Source organism: Coffea arabica, chromosome 6c, assembly GCF_036785885.1.
Source record: "Coffea arabica cultivar ET-39 chromosome 6c, Coffea Arabica ET-39 HiFi, whole genome shotgun sequence".
Classification (NCBI taxonomy): Eukaryota; Viridiplantae; Streptophyta; class Magnoliopsida; order Gentianales; family Rubiaceae; genus Coffea; species Coffea arabica.
Window position 1 is genome coordinate 49,629,283 of NC_092320.1, and position 19,640 is coordinate 49,648,922.

The 19,640-nt window shown below is 36.6% G+C and overlaps 1 non-coding gene across 1 annotated transcript; it reads left to right on the forward strand.

Moving 5' to 3' along the window:
• The first annotated feature begins 18,141 nt into the window (after window positions 1–18,141).
• TRNAM-CAU (transfer RNA methionine (anticodon CAU)) lies at window positions 18,142–18,215 on the forward strand. Its single transcript has one exon. It is a non-coding gene; the product is annotated as a tRNA-Met (tRNA).
• The last annotated feature ends 1,425 nt before the right edge of the window (window positions 18,216–19,640 follow it).

The window sequence follows — 19,640 nt, forward strand, 5'->3', positions numbered from 1 at the left end:
TATAAATGCATTTATAAATACATAAATGCATTTATTTATAAATATATATAAATGTATTATAAATACATAAATGTATATAAATATATAAATATAAAAATTATAATTTATAATTTATAATTTATACATTTATATAATATTCACTTATAATTTATATATTTATAATAATATACATTTATACATTTATTTATAAATATATGTAAATATTTATTTATAAATATATGTAAATATTTATTTATAAATATATATAAATATTTCATTTATAAATATATATAAATATTTCATTTATATTTATATATAAATATTCATTTATAAATATATATATATAAATATTTATTTATAAATATATATAAATATTCATTTATAAATATTTATAAAGGTATTTACAAAAATATATAAATATATTTATAAATAAATATAAAAATATAAAATTTATAATTTATAATTTATAATTTATACATTTATATAATATTCATTTACACATTTATAAAATTATTTATATTATGTATTATATATAATATAATACATTTATAATACATTTACATATATTTATTTATAAATATTTATAAATGTATTATAAATTCATAAATGTATATAAATATAAAAATATATAAATTATAAATTATAATTTATACATTTATATGATATTCATTTCTAATTTATATATTTATAAATGTATTTATATTATGTATTATATATAATATAATACATTTATATTTATTTATAAATATATAAATTTATTTATTTATAAATATTTATAAATGTATTATAAATGCATAAATGTATATAAATATAATAATATAAAAATTGGAAATTATAATTTATACATTTATATGATATTCATTTATAATTTATACGTTTATAATTTATATATTTTTATATAAATATATAAATATATTTATTTATAAATATTTATAAATGTATTATAAATGCATAAATATATATTGTTATAAAAATATAAAAATTATAAATTATAAAAATACTTGAAAATATGTTTTAAAAATACATCTAAAAATAATCCATAAAACATCTACAGTAAAAGGTTTTCATATAGTTTTTGAAAAACAACCCCAAAAATAACTAATCCAAACGGACTTGTATTTGAAAAACGAAATGCTACAGTGCTGTTTTTGAAAAATAACCCCAAAAACAGCTAATCCAAATGGACTAAGTTCTAAATAAAAGGGGATTTTTAAGAAAAACGTGAAGGGTTTTACAATTCCATAGATTGAATTTAGGGTTTCGGTTAAAATATGAGAAATTTGAGAAAACGGTCAGTCACAAGTGAGACTAGGGTTTTGATTAGACGTTTAGGGTTTCTAGTCTTTTAAAATAAAACAAGGTTTTAAACCAAACCCAAAGAAATAATTTTAGTTTCTTCTTTAAAACAAAATAATATTTTTAAAATAAAAATAAACTAAAGAAACCGTAATATCCTCTTTGAGACTAAACAAAAGATGATCCTAAAAGTTGGGGTATCACATCGCACCCCATTTTTAATGAAAAAGTATATAATTACGGTTTTGTAAAACATGATTTTTTATTTAATTTTGATTGAAAATGATTTTTGATTTTTAGAAAATAAATAAAGAAAATGGGCCTAAATGGGACTTAAAATGCAACGATTTTGACCCAAAATAATAGTTTAAAAAGAGTTTTTAACAAAAATATGAGTCGCCACTTAGTATTGAGTTAAGGCGTACCAAGTCACCTAAAATAAATTTTTAAAGAAAAAGTAGAGAAAACCCTTTTCAATCGACTCCAAATCTGTGAAAATCAAGAGAAAATGGGTCGGGAGTCACATTTGAAGAAAGGGAAGGCAAGGATACAATCCAAGGCACCCTTTCAACTTAGCCAAGGCTAGTTGCATGATTTAATCAAAACATTTCTTATTTTTAATCTAAAAACTTATTACATTTGGATGTCACTATATAAATGCAATCCTAGACTTAATGACTATTGGAAGGGTCAATATGTCTCTTCGAATTTTAGTTGGTGCAAATTGCATTAATTGCGATGGCCAAAAGTGATTATTTGAAAAGGTCACAAATATGCTGTGACGGCCCCACTTCTCCCAAGGGCGAACCTAGGGTATCAGCGGGACGCCTGCTTAACTCGCGCCAGGACTCAATACTTAAAATGAGAAAATAGATTCCACGCTAAAAGAAAACTCTATTTACTCTATTACAGTTTCAAGAGTTGCATAAACTAGTTCATCAAATCATACATACTACGAGTACCAGAAAGTAAACCCTAGAAAAACTGATAACTACAACCACCACGACAACTATATACATCTTGCTAGTCAACTTATAACAAGTACAAATTCAACTCATCTATAATCAAAACACTAAACACCTTCCTGAGCGATCCCCGCGTCGGCCCCGGCTAAAGAAAACAAATAGAATGGGATAAGCTATATGTTTAGTGAGTAATGAGGGGTAAAAATTGTAAACTCACATAATAAAATAAGTAAATCAGGATATTTTGTGACAGCCCCACCTCCCCCTAAGGCGAACCAGAGGGTTCGGCAGACCGCCTGCCCAACTCTCGCCGGGACTTAGTCGTTCACTTCAGTCCTCAATTAAAATCGAAATAAAACACAAGAATAAATATAACAACAATCCAAAACTTAACGCAAAACTTATGTACATTAGAGTACAAACATCGAATACACAAAGGTTCTCAATTCTTCATACATCCAACCCGTGCCAAGCACTAGGGCGAGAACTATTATAAAGGAAAACCAAGAAACTAGTCTAGACTAGTCTATTCAAAACTCCCGTCCTGGCTCGCCTTCCCTGTTAAGGAAAACAAAACTAAAGGGATGAGTTAAAAGCTCAGTGAGGTTTCGAACACATAACCAAACAATCAATCCAATACATTAAACATAGAGTATCAATAATTCAAGAAACATTTACAATGGAAAGCGATAATAACACATTCACTAAAAGGATACGGGTTCACAGGGAGCCATGCTTTCGTTCGTTCATTCGTTCTCCTGACATTTCCCCTTATTCCTCCAATTGTTTGGAAATGCATTTTTGTAAGTAAAACCCTCGATCGTTCGTACGTTTCATTTCATTCACCCCCTCCTGGACGTTGGCCAGGCTCCACCAACCTACAAGGTAATACTCGAGTATACCAATGTTCACACCCAGGGTCACCATATCGCCCGACCGAGTCCGCTTCTGGCTCGAGTCGATCGGTAACGAAGGGCAGGGTCCAGTTCAGCCAAACGGCTTACATTCATGCGCAACTAGCATTTAATCATTCAATCATTGAAAATTTCACATTTATTTAGGTCGAGTGCGATAAAGTACACACTCGCCTAGAAAACTCGTTTTCACAATCATTGAAAGCACTTAACACATTATTAATCAATATAAACAAGCCAATAAGTCAAGGAAATATAACAAATAAGGAACACTCACCTATATATGCAAAACAACGTGCAAAATATCCTTCCGGATATTATCTTTAGTCACCAAGAAAACTTAAGATTAAACAAGAAAGAATATTACAGCTCATCTAACACAAACAATTATGTGAAATCAAAGAACTCGACAATTGATGAGTAGAACGTATAAAAGACCTTAAAGTGAAACGAGGACATTTGGACCCGTGGACAAAAATAACTAGGGTTTCATAGTCGAAACGTAAAACCCAACTCAAAAGGGTTATAAAATTTTCCAATGGAAATACTTGAACCAAAGACAAGTCGGAATCCAACTAGATAGGCTAAGAAATACTGTTTTCGGGATCGTTTATATGGTTCAAAATCATCTCATATTCAAGTAGATATTATAGACTAAATGTCTTAATGAAATTCATGTAAAAGGGAGGACAAAATACCCAAGAAAATCCTAAACCACTCCTTTTTATTTGGTAAGCGTAAGTAAACATTTGGAGTTTCCAATTGAAGAAGGATCATGTTTTAAGATGGAAAACGGTCATAGTATTTGCCAAACAAAAATATACAAATTCAAATAGAAACTTAGCCCTCGAGCGAAAATTTGGGCAGCACACCCTTTGTATTTACCTATTTTTCCAGCCATTTATGGCTTCATTGTTTTCCTCAATCAATCCCAAAGTCACACACAATATCATCTCATTTTAATAGCCATTCCATAGGCTCAAAGTCATATAAGTACAAAAATCAAGCTAACAACATGTGCGGAAATGAAGTTTAACAAAAGACAGATTTGACGGGTTTTGCGTAACGGACACATCCGAAGCTACGCTTATCGGATTGGGATGTAATTTATACAATTTCGAAGCTAAGACAGAGGGCTACAATTTTGATGAAAACCACTTAGTCCAAATTCCAGTGTAACCTAGTCAAATTTCCAATTCCCAAAACCAAGTTCCAAATAATCGGCTAATTAACCATACTACCTTTAAGGCATTCTTGGAGGCGTTGAAAAACTAAGACAAAGACCTACACCTTTCATAAAGACCACTCAGTCCAGTTCCCACCCTAACTAGGTCAAATTTACCAAAACAACTCCAGATTTTCCAGTTCGAAATTCACTGCAGAAATCAACTAGCAAGCCTGTTTTATTCACTCATATCTCAGCACACACAACTCCAATTCAGGTAATTCCAAAGCCATTTGAAAGCTAAGATACAAGGCTATAATTCTTAAGAAGACATCATCAACCAATTCAGTAATATTCCTGGTCAAACTAACCACTTATAGAGGCTGATTTTCATTTTCGGACAGAAACAGGGCAGCAGGGGTATTTCGATTTTTTCATGGGCTATGTTGCTCCGATTAAGCTAAAATTTTGCAGGTAACTATAAAACATCATTCTATACAACTTTTATGTTTTGTGCTAAGGCTAGTTCAGCCTCTAACAAGGTGATATAGAACCGGGCAGAAGCAGGGCAGGTTATCATCCAAGCTGGAATTCATGCATTGAAGTGCTAATCTTCCACAAAATAACATCTAAAGCAACTAAAAACCACTAATAAGCAATTAATTGAGGATGTTCTAGGTAAAATATCTTAAAACCACAAGAAAGGTAGGAGCTTAATCTTTCCTCCTCCAAAACAACTCCACCAACACCTTTAACCTTCCCTAATGATCACTTGTATGGTGTGGTTTGTGATTTGGTTGGTTGAAACTCAAGATTTGAGCAAATTTGGAAGCTACAAAAATTGAAGAGCTCTCTCTTGTTTTTCTCCTCAAGAGGTTCAGCCAAGACACAAGAAAAATGAGAGAAAATTGAGTCAAAATTGATTTTAGGAAAGTTAAGAAGGTCTTGGTCAAATCCAACATCCAATGGGTTTGTGACACTTGGCACCTTGCTTGCTTAAACTTATCTCTTTGTCTCTCTAATACTAATCCATATAGGTAACTTCTAATTATCTCTTAGAACCTTGTAAAATAATATCACTTAACCAAACTCCAACAAGTTATCAAAAATATATCGCATTTATCGCAATAGCGGGTCCCATGTCCATAATACACTTCAAACTCAACGTACACTAACTCATACTAGGAAGATGATTTTAAAACTGTACTTACTTGTAGAAATGCATAGAAAATTCAATATTTCCAAAAAAAGTATAAAATATAATCAAAGAAATAAAATAATGTTGAGAAAATGTGAAAATTTTTGGGTCCTCACACTCTCTTCCCCTTAAGAAATTTCATCCTCGAAATTTTTATCTTCAGATGGCTCAGGAGTTTGTTGGTTGTCTAAAGCATATACACTTGCCAGTACTTTTATTCGGTTCCCTCTTTTATTCGCTTGTTTTGATTTAGTGCCCTCCAGTTGCTGGGTACTACTTTTACGTGACTGTTTCCTCAGACAGTTACTAACCTGGTGGTCACCATTCCCGCAAATCAAACATTTTCGCCCTTTCCTCCAACAATCACTCTCAGTGTGATTAGTGTGAGGCCCCAGTCCGTTCGTATGTCGATATTAGGGTTATTTGATATTTGGTATAGAAAAATCAGGGTTTTATGGCTAGGAAGGAAACCCTAATTCGGTTGAGCTTGAAAATCCTAGTTTACGTATTATGGGTATGAGGTTCAAGCTATAGTTTATATTCGGTATTCTAGTGTGTGCCTCGACATAGGTAAATATAGGATTTGTTTTAATTACTAAGGTTTAGTAAGTTTGAATGATTAGCAAACCTCTAGTGTTACTATATTAGAAAGCTTAAGTGGAGTTTTAGTTATCGCCCGCCTTTTTCCACAATTTCTTTATTAGAAAAGTTCCCCAGATAATTTTTATGAGTAAATAGAGTTTTTAGATGATTTTTCTAGTATCGGTTAGATTTTGAGAAAATAAGAACATATATTGGACGTGGGACCCACTAGTGCGAAAAGTTGGGAAAAATTCGGCCAATTAGGTTAAATTCCGGATACTGTGTAAAATTTATCGGGTGTTAAGAGATAAGTGGAGTGTGTGAAGTGGTTGATGTGAGAGGAAAAGAAAGGATAGAAATGCATTTAATGGAGTGACAAGTGTCACATTTCCATTGGTTGAAACCTAAGACAACTATTCACCTTTTTGACTTTTCTTACCCATGAAATAAATATCTCAAAAATTGACCAAAATTCACCATTTCTTCTCCTTCTTGTGGCCGACCAACATCAAGCAAAAGGAAAGGAAAAGCTCTCCAAATTTCATGCTCCAATCTTGCACAAATCAACAAACTAACCGATTAAACTTGAAACCTCTCCATAAAATCCCTTAAGTGAGTGGTAGTGAGTAGTGTGGTGAAGTTTTTGGAAGAGCTAAGGTGGTCTACAACTCCTCTTCTCTTGTATACTAGGTAAGTGATGATTGAACATACTCCTACACCTAATGATGCTTAAGTTATGCTTAGTAGTGGCTAAAGTGATGATATTTGTGATTTATTTCTTGATTTGAAGTGATTTGGTGAAGTTTTTATATTTTTGAGGAATTTTCTGGTTTAATATGAATGTGATGTTGTGGTCATCTATGATGGTTGATGATGAGGGGGAAAGACTCTAGTAGGTGTGAATTAGTGATAATTGCAACCAATTTTGGATTTGGATTGAATTGTGGAAAGTTAGGGTTTTATCACCCCTTATTCTGTCCGGTTTTGGATCATAGGGTTACAGACTGAATTGGACTTTGCTTAAAACATGAAAGTTGTAGGTATTGATGTGTTGGAGGTGCCTGTAAAATTTCAGGTCATTTGGATTAGTGTAGAGTGAGATATGTCGATTTTACTGTGGCTGTTCTGGGTTGATCAGGATGGCAGAACTGCGTTTGTATTTGGCTATTTTGACTGGAATTACTTTGGATTTGGATGTTGGTGTCTTCTGATGAAATATAGAGGAACGTCTTAGCTACCATATTCCTTTGGAATCAATGCATTTGGACTTGTATAGACTCAGTTGGACTTATTACAGTATTATGTGATTTGCAAACCTGTTTTGGTAATTCTGGTTTCGTATTTTGAATATTTGACCTAGTTGTGCTAGGATTTGGACTGAGTGGCCTTCTACATTGTTGTAGCCCTGTTTCTTAGCTTCAAAACGGTGGGTCTTACACCCCCATTCGATAACCGTAGTGAATTTGGTGCCATTACCGCATATTGAGGCCAAATACGGTTTGTGATCCTGTTTTGCGATTCTGGTATAGTGTCTTGCATTTTTGACCTTGTTACATTCCAAATTGGACAAAGTTTCCTTCTTCAACATTGTAGCCCCTTAAGTCCTGGATATTCCTGTAAATTTTCAGGTTAAACGGATTAGTATATCCTGAGCTATAAACGAAATACTCAGACCTGTTTTGACCGTCAAATTCTGTTACGTTTTTGGAAAGTTTACGACTGGAACTTTGGCTTCACATTTGACTGGGTTACAAGCTGTTTGGGCTTGCGACCAAAACACCAAACTTATAGCCTTATATCAGAGCTTTCTAACACCCTTGGAATTTCATGAATCGGATTTATAAAACCTGAGATATAGCCGAGCAAATAAGGCCTGGCCGTGAAGATGACCATTTTCTGGTCAGATCTGTTTTGGTCCTGATGACCAATTTCCGTTCCGAATTTGGATTACCGACCTTCATGAAAGTTGTTCCATTTGGAATGAACTATCTAACTGCCAATTTGCAACTCTTTTGACCATGTGTAGCATAGAAAACAGTTTGCACTCAAAACTGACCATTTGTGCATTGGCCAGATTTCGTAAGTGATTGTGTTTGGTTCATTTGGGACTGAAGCCTCCAGTTTCAGTTCTGGATGTCTTCATAACAGTTGTTGTTCATCCTTTAAGCTTCGATCTGGCATCTCATACGCCTTAATCCGATATTTGTAGCTCAACTTATGAGTAAACTAGAAATGAGTGTCAAATCTGCCGTTTCCGCTAACGGCCGTTTCCGTTTCCGTTCATCATATTTATGTGCGCGCGTGTCCTTTTGCCGTTTTGCTTGTTTTAGGCACGATAGTAGCCGTTTGCGATATTATGTGACACAATCTTCTATTTCAGACGGTGGTGAGCTGGGCGGAACTGGTGGGGCCCACTACTAGCTGTTCATTTCGATCCGACTTCGTACTTTTGCTATTTCAGTTTCTGAGTAAGTATTCAGGCCAGTTTGGTGTGTTTTCTTTGCTATACGTTTGAGATATGTGAAAGGGTACTTAGGCGAGGGTGTACTTTATCGCACTCGACCTTGTGAGAACCCGTAAAACCCTAATATTTTCCTAGGGTTTATTTCCCCTTAATTGCATGTTTTCTGCATTTTCTGGCTTAAAAATATTTTCTTAGTGGATTTTATGAGCAATTATAGTTTTAAGATTATTTTTCTAGCATTGGAGAATTTTTAGAAAATTAAGAGTAAATAGTGGACGTGGGACCCACTAGTGCGAAAAGTTCGGAAAAATTCGGCCAATAAGGTTAAGTTTCGGATACTGTGTAAAATTTATCGGGTGTTAAGGGATAAGTAGAGTATATGAAGTGATTGATGTGAGAGAGAAAAGAATGATAAGATTGCATTTAATAGAGTGACACTTGTCACTTTCTTATTGGATACCTTTTATGAAACACTATTCACCTTTTGACATTTTTTTTTGACTTTTGACCCAACTAAGTAAATATCCAAAAATTCACCAAAAATCACCATTTTTCTTCTCTTGTTGGCCGGCTCTCCTTAGCTCAAGAAGGAAGGGAACTTCTCCATTTTTGCAAGCTTCCATTTGGTCCAATCTACCACAAACCAAAGCTTAGAGTTGATTTCACTCCATAAAAACTTTCCTTCTAGTGTTAGTAAGTAGTTTGGTGAGATTTGTTTGAAGGCCTAAGGTGGTCAACATCCCTCTCTCTCTTGGTTCTTGGTAAGTGAAGCTTGAAACACCCTACTATCTCTAATGATGCTTATTTTGTGCTTAATGGAGGCATGAGAGGAGTAATATGTGATTTGTTTCTTGATTGGGTTTGTTTTGGTGAAGTTTTCATTTTATTGAGAATTTTTCTGGTTTAATATGAAATGAAGGTTGTGGCTTTGCATGATGAATGGTAATGGTTGATAATGACTCTATGAGGTGTATTGGATAGGAAAATGCAACTAATTTTGGATTTGGATGGAAAATTGGGAAGTTAGGGTTCTTGAAGCCCCAATTCTGTCCGGTTTTAGATCACTGTATTAGAGGCCTAATTTGACTTTGCTCAAAACATGAAAGTTGTAGGTATTGATGAGGTTGATATGCCTACAAAATTTCAGGTCATTTGGATTAATGTGGAATGAGATATGACGAAATTACTGTAGCTGTTCTGCTTTGGACAGAATGCGAAAACTGCGATAGTAATTGGCCATTTTGACTGGTATTGGTTTAGATTTTGGAGTTGGTGTCTTCTGATGAAATGTAGTTGGATGACTTAGCTAACTTATGCCTTTGGAATTTCGGCATTTGTACTTGTATGGACTGAGATATACCGATTACAGTTTTTTGTGTTTTGCGAACCTGTTTTAGGAATTCTGGGTTAGTATTTGGCATTTTCGACCTAGTTAAGCTAGGAACTGGATTGAGTGACCTTCTACATTGTTGTAGCCCTGTTCCATAGCTTCGAAACGGTGGGTCTTACACCCCCAACCGATATTTGTAGTGAGAGTTGTACCATTACCGCATTATGACGGCAAAACCGATTTTCTTATTAAGGCTTAAGGTAAAGCCCTTTCTTAATTTCTGGTTTACTATCATGCTTATTTGTGCATACGAAACCCTATTGGGGTTGTGTTAAGCATTGCTATACGACTCGTTATCGAGTCTCGTTGCATTTGTTGCGTGATTCTAGGGCGTGACGGTAGTTCACGGCGGATTGGTGACCACGGTGTATGAAACACCACTTTCTCGCTTGGTGAGTATACTACTCACTTACTTGCTATAATGTGGCTTTGTGCTATGTGTATTTGATGCCTTGAAGGCTTAATTGGTTATTGAAAGTGATTGAGGTGAGGGTGTACTTGACCGCTCTCACCCCTTGTGATTTTCTTCATAGCTATCTACTGTTCCACTAAAATACTGCATTTGTTATATGAGATACTGAATTCCATGCATGGAAACTGAATTGGGTTGTTTGGACGGTTGTCCTACTACTTTACTGTATCACTGAGCTCAACCCCGTTTGGTAGTCAATTGAATCGAGCCGGCGAGGGTTTGGTCGTGAAGATTGAATTGCCACGGGGACTGTACTGGGGAACCTTGTGGTAATGAGACCCTTGGTTCCGATAAACTCGAGTATTACCAAAAATATTACTGAATGGAGTGCGGGCCCGGTTGGGGTATGTTGGGTGGAAGGAATGGAAGTAAAGAGTTGTCTACGGTTTGGTATTTTAACATTGACGGAGAGTCAATGAGGTTGGTTCAAGATTACAAGCGTGGAAATGGGCTCTTGAGAGCCGACCGTATCCTTTTACCGTTTTGCTTCATTGCTTATTTGTGCACTTTAAATGAAGGTTCATTCTTATATGACTTTGATTGCTTATTGGGTGGTATACCACTGGGCTTTGGCTCATTCCGTGTTATTTGTTTTCCTTACAGGGATATAATTGCTTTTGAAAATGGACTGGATAGTCAATTGCCATACTGAGCTTGTAAATGTCTTTTGTATAGCTCTTGAAGTGAAACCCTAATGTATAACGGGTTCATTTCCTTTTGATAGGCAAATCGAATGTGTACTCCTTAATGAATGGTTTTGGCATGCCATTATGGTTGTAAATGTTGATTTCCATTGTATATATATGCTTGGCTATGGTTTAGATAAATTTCGGCTTCCGGTTTTTTCGTTTTTTTTATTTTGTGTTTTGACTTGTTTGCGCGCAATGGTATGTTCCGGAACGTTTTAGATTGACGTAAACCGTACCGTTAGTCCTGGCGAGAGCTGGGCAGGCAGTCCGCTAACCCCTTTGGTTCGCCTTAGGGGAAGGTGGGGTTGTCACAGACCTAATCCCTAATTTGAATGTATAATTGTACTTGGCATATGTATATGAACCTTTTGGAACCAAAACCCTTGAGCTTGTGGCTCGGGGCGACTTTCGAGTAAAGTTTGTGAAGTTTGCAAAGTTTGTGAGTTCGTGGGCCCGATCTAAGACCTGTATGGACTATTCGAGCCAGTTAGGGCTTGATCGAAGTCAGTCCAACTTAGTCTGAGGTCACCAAGTTTGTAGGTTCATGTTATGAACCAATTTTGTGAATCCGGTTCACCGAGAAGGTGACCAAGTTTGTGACCCGAGCTTGTGACTCAAGCTCAAGTTTGTGATTTCGTTCGCCCGGGCAAGTTTGTGAGGTGACTGGCCAGTGAGGGTGATAAGGTGTCGGTGGGTGTACAAGTGAAGTTCTACGGACCAGTGAGTGTGGTCGACGGAGTGTCGGCAGGAGATCACGCATGGCATATGAATTGGCTTTGGAGCCACCTGTATCCTTATTATGTGATGTTACTTTTCTGCTTTTGCTTTACTCTTACTGTGTAACTGTTGTTACGTGAAATTTATGCTTTCGCCCCTGTTTACTTACTAAGCATATAGCTTACCCCTTTCCTTTTGTTTTCCTTAGCAGGGGCCGACGCGGGGACTTTTGGCTCGTACACGAGTATAGTTAGTTTGGCTTGTAATAGTTGATCAGTTAGAATGTTTGTTTTTGTTTTGGTGGTTTGTATAAGAACCCTTCTTAGGGTCTATCTTCTGTTGGTTGTGGTTATAGTGTATTAGAGTGGTTTGACTCGAGACTTTTGAAGATGTAAATATAACTTTTGGGATTGTACGTATTGTATATAGTGCTCTTTCGATTTATCTAGTTTTATTGCTTTAAGTTTTGAGTCCTGGCGCGAGTTAGGCAGGCGGCCCGCCGATATCCTTGGGTTCGCCCTTGGGAGAAGTGGGGTCGTCACAATTAGCCTTTCCACAGTATCCACAAGTCAAGGAAGAAGCCACTTGTTGGCTTTTTTGAAAATCTCCCCATGGCTTACTTGACTTCCTTTTGTAGATCGTTCATCTAACGCCCCTATTGTCCATGGTGGGTGGGACAAAAAGTTCACTTTCTGCACTTTGGAAGGGACTATTGATTCACTTGGTTCCTCAGTCACAGTACCAGGTGTACCCCTTTTTCGGTTTTGGGAGGTTTTTATCTGTGCTTTTGCATTCTCGATTCGTTGGGCTTTCTCAAGAGCCTCCGTAAACGTATTCACTTGAACCGCCGCTAGTGCTTCTTGAATTTCTAGATTCAATCCCTGTATAAATCGTCTTACCCTTCTCGGTTCTGTGGCCACCAATTCAGAAGCAAACTTGGATAGTTTGGTGAATTTTGTTTCATATTCGGCCACACTTTGGGTTCCCTGGCGTAGTCCAATAAACTCATCCTCCCTCCTTTTGTTGGACTAAAGGTGGGAGATACTTTTCATTAAATTCCCTTAGGAAGTTAACCCATGTCCATACAGTTTGTTCTCTTTCCTACTTTGCCTTAATCACGTTCCACCATGCTCGGGCTGGTCCTTCAAATTGAAATACCGCAAAGTTCACTTGCTTTTGTTCGGTATAATTCAAAACTGCAAAGATGTTGATCATGGCCTCCAACCACTATTTGGCTACATCCAGATCAGACCCTCCAAGGAATTTCGGAGGAGCAAACTTCTGAAACCTCTCAAGAGCCCGATCTTCTCCTATTTCAGGGTTCGGAGGCTGATTCACAGGTATTTGACCTTGTTGGTCCACCAACCTTGCTAAAATGTTTGTCATTTGTTGAATTGCCATCGCCATTTGGTCCCTGGCTTCAACCCTCGGTCCTTGCTCTTGTGCAGCTGTTGTTTTCCTTTCCTCTCTTGGCTCTTGAGCTCGTTTATTTCCACGGCCACGTCCACGTCCACGACTACGTCTCCCGTCCATATATATGTTTTCCCTCTCGCTTTTCTTTTCTTTTCCCCCCAAAAAGGTAATTGAGTGAATAAACACAGTAAATTGACTAAAGCAACAAATTCCAGCATACCAAATACACAAATAAACATATACGCACATAACACACCATATATCAAGAAGACAGATGATCAAATACACAAAGGTATATCAAATTAGACAGATAATCATATGCACAAATGCACCAACTAACGTCATGTAATAATAATATAAGGACAAATCAAAAGAAAAGGCGATATCATCCTAGTTCAGTTGAATAACCCCGTCCGGTCTCTCACGTCACTTACTATCCAAACTAGATACCCATTGACCTCTTGTGCTCATTTTAGCCACACAAAGCCTATTCATATTCCCAAAATGCAATTTTCAAGTACTTAATGCCACCTCAACTTTGGAGTACTCGGGCACAAGAATCCGAAATAAGACAATTCACATCTCGAGTTGGCCAGTCCCAAGAGTAAACTATCTAGAATCGAAATTCCTACCCGACGTACCTATCTATGATCCTTACATACTACGGAAAAGATTTAAGACCTATAACATTCGCAATTCATAACTTATGCTCGAACGAGTACTTAAAACTTCATACCTATTCACCACTCAGTCCAGGCTCACTCCGCGCAGAGACCACGTGAAGTAGGCTCTGATACCACCTGTGACAGCCCCACCTCACCCTAAGGCGAACCAGAGGGTTCGGCAGACCGCCTGCCCAGCTCTCGCCGGGACTCAGTCGTTCACTTCAATCCTCAATTAAAATCGAAATAAAACACAGGAATAAATATAACGACAATCCAAAACTTAACGCAAAAATTATGTACATTAGAGTACAAACATCGAATATACAAAGGTTCTCAATTCTTCATACATCCAACCCGTGCCAAGCACTAGGGCGAGAACCATTACAAAAGAAAACCAAGAAACTAGTTTAGGCTAGTGTATCCAAAACTCCCGTCCTGGCTCGCCTTCCGTGTTAAGGAAAACAAAACTAAAGGGATGAGTTAAAAGCTCAGTGAGGTTCCGAACACATAACCAAACAATCAATCCAATACATTAAACATAGAGTATCAATAATTCAAGAAACATTTACAATGGAAAGCGATAATAACACATTCACTAAAAGGATACGGGCTCACAGGGAGCCATGCTTTCATTCGTTCATTCGTTCTTCTGACATTTCCCCTTATTCCTCCAATTGTTTGAAAATGCATTTTTGTAAATAAAAGTCTCGTTCGTTCATTCATTTCATTTCATTCACCCCTTCCTGGACGTTGGCCAGGCTCCACCAACGTACAAGGTAATACTCGAGTATACTAACGTTCACATCCAGGGTCACCATATCGCCCTACCGAGTCCGCTTCTGGCTCGAGTCGATCGGTAACGAAGGGCAAGGCCTAGTTCAGCCAAACGGTTTACATTCATGCGCAACTACCATTTAATCATTTAATCATTAAAAATTTCACATTTATTTAGGTCGAGTGCGATAAAATACACACTCGCTTAGAAAACTCGTTTTAACAATCATTGAAAGCACTTAATACATTATCAATCAATATAAACAAGCCAATAAGTCAAGGAAATATAACAAACAAGGAACACTCACCTATATATGCAAAACAACATGCAAAATATCCTTCCGGGTATTATCTTTAGTCACCAAGAAAACCTAAGATTAAACAAGAAAGAATATTACAGCTCATCTAACACAAACAATTAGGTGAAATCAAAGAACTAAACAATTGATGAGTAGAACGTATAAAAGACTTTAAAGTGAAACGAGGACAAAAATAACTAGGGTTTCATAGTCGAAACGTAAAACCCAACTCAAAAGGGTTATAAAATTTTCCAATGGAAATACTTGAACCAAAGACAAGCCGGAATCCAACTAGATAGGCTAAAAAATACTATTTTCGGGATCGTTTATATGGTTCAAAATCATCTCATATTCAAGTAGATATTATAGACTAAATGTCTTAATGAAATTCATGTAAAAGGGAGGACAAAATACCCAAGAAAACCCTAAACCACTCCTTTTTATTTGGTAAGCGTAAGTAAACATTTGGAGTTTCCAATTGAAGAAGGATCATGTTTTAAGATGAAAAACGGTCATAGTATTTGCCAAATTAAAATATACAAATTCAAATAGAAACTTAGCCCTCGAGCGAAAATTTGGACATCACGCCCTTTGTATTTACCTATTTTTCCAGCCATTTATGGCTTCATTATTTTTCTTAATCAATCCCAAAGTCACACACAATATCATCTCATTTTAATAGCCATTCGATAGGCTCAAAGTCATATAAGTACAAAAATCAAGCTAACAACATGTGCGGAAATGAAGTTTAACAAAAGATAGATTTGACGGGTTTTGTGTAACGGACACATCCGAAGCTACGCTTATCGGATTGGGAGGTAATTTATACCGTTTCGAAGCTAAGACAGAGGGCTACAATTTTGATGAAGACCAGTTAGTCCAAATGCCAGTGTAACCTAGTCAAATTGCAATTCCCAGAACCAAGTTCCAACTAATCGGCTAATTAACCGTACTACCTTTAAATGGCCATATCACAGGCTACCAAAGTCCGTTTAAGGCATTCTTGGAGGGGTTGAAAAGCTAAGACAAAGACCTACAACTTTATGAAGACCACTGAGTCTAGTTCTCAACCTAACTAGGTCAAATTTACCAAAACAACTCCAGATTTTCTAGTTCGAAATTCACTGCAGAAATCAACTAGCAGTCCTGCTTTATTCACTCATATCTCCGTACACACAACTCCAATTCAGGTAATTCCAAAGCCATTTGAAAGCTAAGATATAAGGCTATAATTCTTAAGAAGACATCATCAACCAATTCGGTAATATTCCTGGTCAAACTAACCACTTACAGAGGCTGATTTTCATTTTTGGACAGAAACAGGGCAGCCGGGGTATTTCGGTCTTTTCATAGGCTACGTTACTCCGATTGAACTGAAATTTTGTAGGTAACTATAAAACATCATTCTATACAACTTTTATGTTTTTCTAAGGCTAGTTCGGCCTCTAACAAGGTGAAATAGAACCGGGCAGAAGCAGGGCAGGTTATCATCCAAGCTGGAATTCATGCATTTAAGTGCTAATTTTCCACAAAACAACATCTAAAGCAACTAACAATCACTAATAAGCAATTAATTGAAATAAAGTGGATGTTCTACGTAAAATACCTTAAAATCACAAGAAAGGTAGGAGCTTAATCTTTCCTCCTCCAAAACAACTCCACCAACACCTTTAACCTTCCCTAATGATCACTTGTATGGTGTGGTTTGTGATTTGGTTAGTTGAAACTCAAGATTTGAGCAAATTTGGAAGCTAGAAATTGAAGAGCTCTCTCTTGTTTTCCTTCTCAAGAGGTTCAACCAAGACACAAGAAAAATGAGAGAAAATTGAGTCAAAATTGATTTTAGGAAAGTTAAGAAGGTCTTGGTCAAATCCAACATCCAATGGTTTGTGGCACTTGGCACCTTGCTTGCTTAAGCGTATCTCTTTGTCTCTCTAATACTAATCCATATAGGTAACTTCTAATTATCTCTTAGCACCTTGTAAAATAATATCACTTAACCAAACTCCAACAAGTTGTCAAAAATATATCACATTTACCGCACTAGCGGGTCCCATGTCCATAATACACTTCAAACTCAACGTACACTAACTCATACTGGGAAGATGATTTCAAAACTGTACTTACTTGTAAAAATGCATAGAAAATTCAATATTTCTAAGGAAAGTGTAAAATATAATCAAAGAAATAAAATAATGCTGAGAAAATGTGAAAATTTTCGGGTCCTCACATATTTCACATCAACAACAGAAAAGTAACATCACAATGGTAGGATACGGGTGGCTCCAAAGCCAATTCGATTCCCCGAGCTTGAACGCCTGTTGACACTCCGTCAATCAAAGTACTCATGGTCCGTAGACTCCACTTAAATTTTCCCGTTCACCTTATCAACCCCCGATGCCCAGTCAACAGCACACAGCAGCTCGAGCGAAATAAAATAACATAGCTTTCATCAAAGCTTTAACAAGGAACTAAATCCCAAGTTTAGCATAGAACTATCTTCGACCAAGCCCCAGCTGGCTCGAATAGTTCGTCTAACCCTTGGAATCGGGCTGGAATTAAGTCCTGAGATATCCGATCTCTCAATAGATGGTACCTCTTAATAAAGTACACAACAAAGTACATACCCCAAACAGCACACAGTAAATGGGGTTCGATTCAAGTCATGTAATCACCCCCATCAGCACACAGCAAAAGGATGATACTCAACATAAGGCATGTATTCTCATATAGGAAATCAAAACAAAGGATGGGTTTAGGTCGAGTGAGATAAAGTACACCCTCGCCTAAGTACCCATTTAACATATACAAAGCACTTTAACAATTCCACATCAATAGCAACCCAATTACTCACTTGATAAAGCTTGGCACGAAAAATGATACAATTCACTGAGTTTGACCGTCACCGTCAAAAGCCTCACAATCTGTATTGACAGATTATATACACACATAAGTGAAATGGCCATACAATAGCAGTTTATAACTTAAACGATCGAATACGGTCGAAAACGGTCAAAAATAATAAAAAACGGTAAAAAATGACGTTAAGGCCAAAAGAATGTCAAAATTTGCCGAAACGGCTAGAATGGTAGCAAAAAAATTCGATAAAAATAAAAAAATTACTACTAAAATAACCAAATAAAAAAAATAAATAAAGGAGCATCCATGGCTGAATGGTTAAAGCGCCCAACTCATAATTGGCGAATTCGTAGGTTCAATTCCTACTGGATGCACGCCAATGGGACCCTCCAATTTCCCCCTGAAAAAAATTTGAACTTTAAACAAAATTATTTTGATTCAACCATCTCTTTACAACAAAAGTAGACCTAAGTGTCGCGCCCCTCTTTTTGAATGAATTGTGTGAGTGATGTGTGTGTGAAGTGTGGTGTGAACGTGTGCAAAATGAAAAGTAAAAAAAGCCATGGGACTTTGGAAAGCGACGATTTGGCCAATTTGAAATTTTAAAAAGGGTTTTTTAAATATGAAAACGGAGTCGCCACTTGGTATAGATTTGGGGTGTACCAAGTCACCCAAAAAGTGTTTTTTAAAGACAAAGTAGTAAAACCCTTTTTAAAACGACTCCTAGTCCACGTAAGCCAAAGAAAAAGGTTCGGGGGTCACGTTTGACAAAGGGGAAGGCAAGGATAGAATCCAAGGCACCCCTTTGACCTAGCCAAGGCTAGTTGCGCGACTTAACCTTACCTTTCCTAATTTTCTACCCAATATATGTTCGCACGTTGGATATGACTATATGAATGCAAAATGGAAAGAAAAATGCAATCCTAAATTCTACGATGTCTCTCGTGAGGCTTTTGGTCCCAAACCACATGAATTGTGGCGGCCAACAAAGGAAAACCCCATAGAGGTCGATTAATGCAAATGAGACTCAAATGTGCAAGTGTGGAAATGTATGAAAAGAAATTTAAAAATCCAAGTGTTTGTGTGCAAGTGTATGAAAAGGTGCACTTGTGCAATTGTATGAAAATTCCAAGTGTTTGTGTGCAAGTGTATGAAAATAGAATAATAGATATATAAGGTAAAGTGGAATTTCATTTGTGAAGTGAAAACAAGCAAGTGAGAGGTAAAATGTAGTAAAAAAATATAGTTTTGAGAAATGTGCAAAAATGTGGTTAAAAGAGTATGTAGATGATAAAAATGAAAGTATGACCCTAGAGGAATGCAACAAGTCAGGTACGGGGGGTTGACTCCTAACTTTTCGACTTCTATTTTCCCTTTGATTAGAAGGCGAAACTAGCGTGCTAAGGCTATCGAGTAGCCACACTCGCTCGTTTCCCTTATCAAGAGGGATTTTCATGCAAATGAACCCTAACTAGCATGAGATGCAAGTCCTAAAATGAAGGGGAAGGGGTTTGAGGAACATACCAAATGACAAACTAAGGAAAAATGCGTGATATGTGGTGATCATGCATTTAATGAAAAAAGGAAAAAAAGAACCTATTGGGTTGACTAGCCCATTCTATGAATTCCGACTAGCGTTGGACTAGTGGAAACGATAAAAGAAGCCACAACTAGCGTTGGACTAGTGTGGTGACGTACATTCATCCATTCCATTCATCTATACTACAAAAGCGAGTAGACATGCGAATCACTTATAAACACGTAGCACATAACACTTAGCATGCTTGACTAGATGCAAA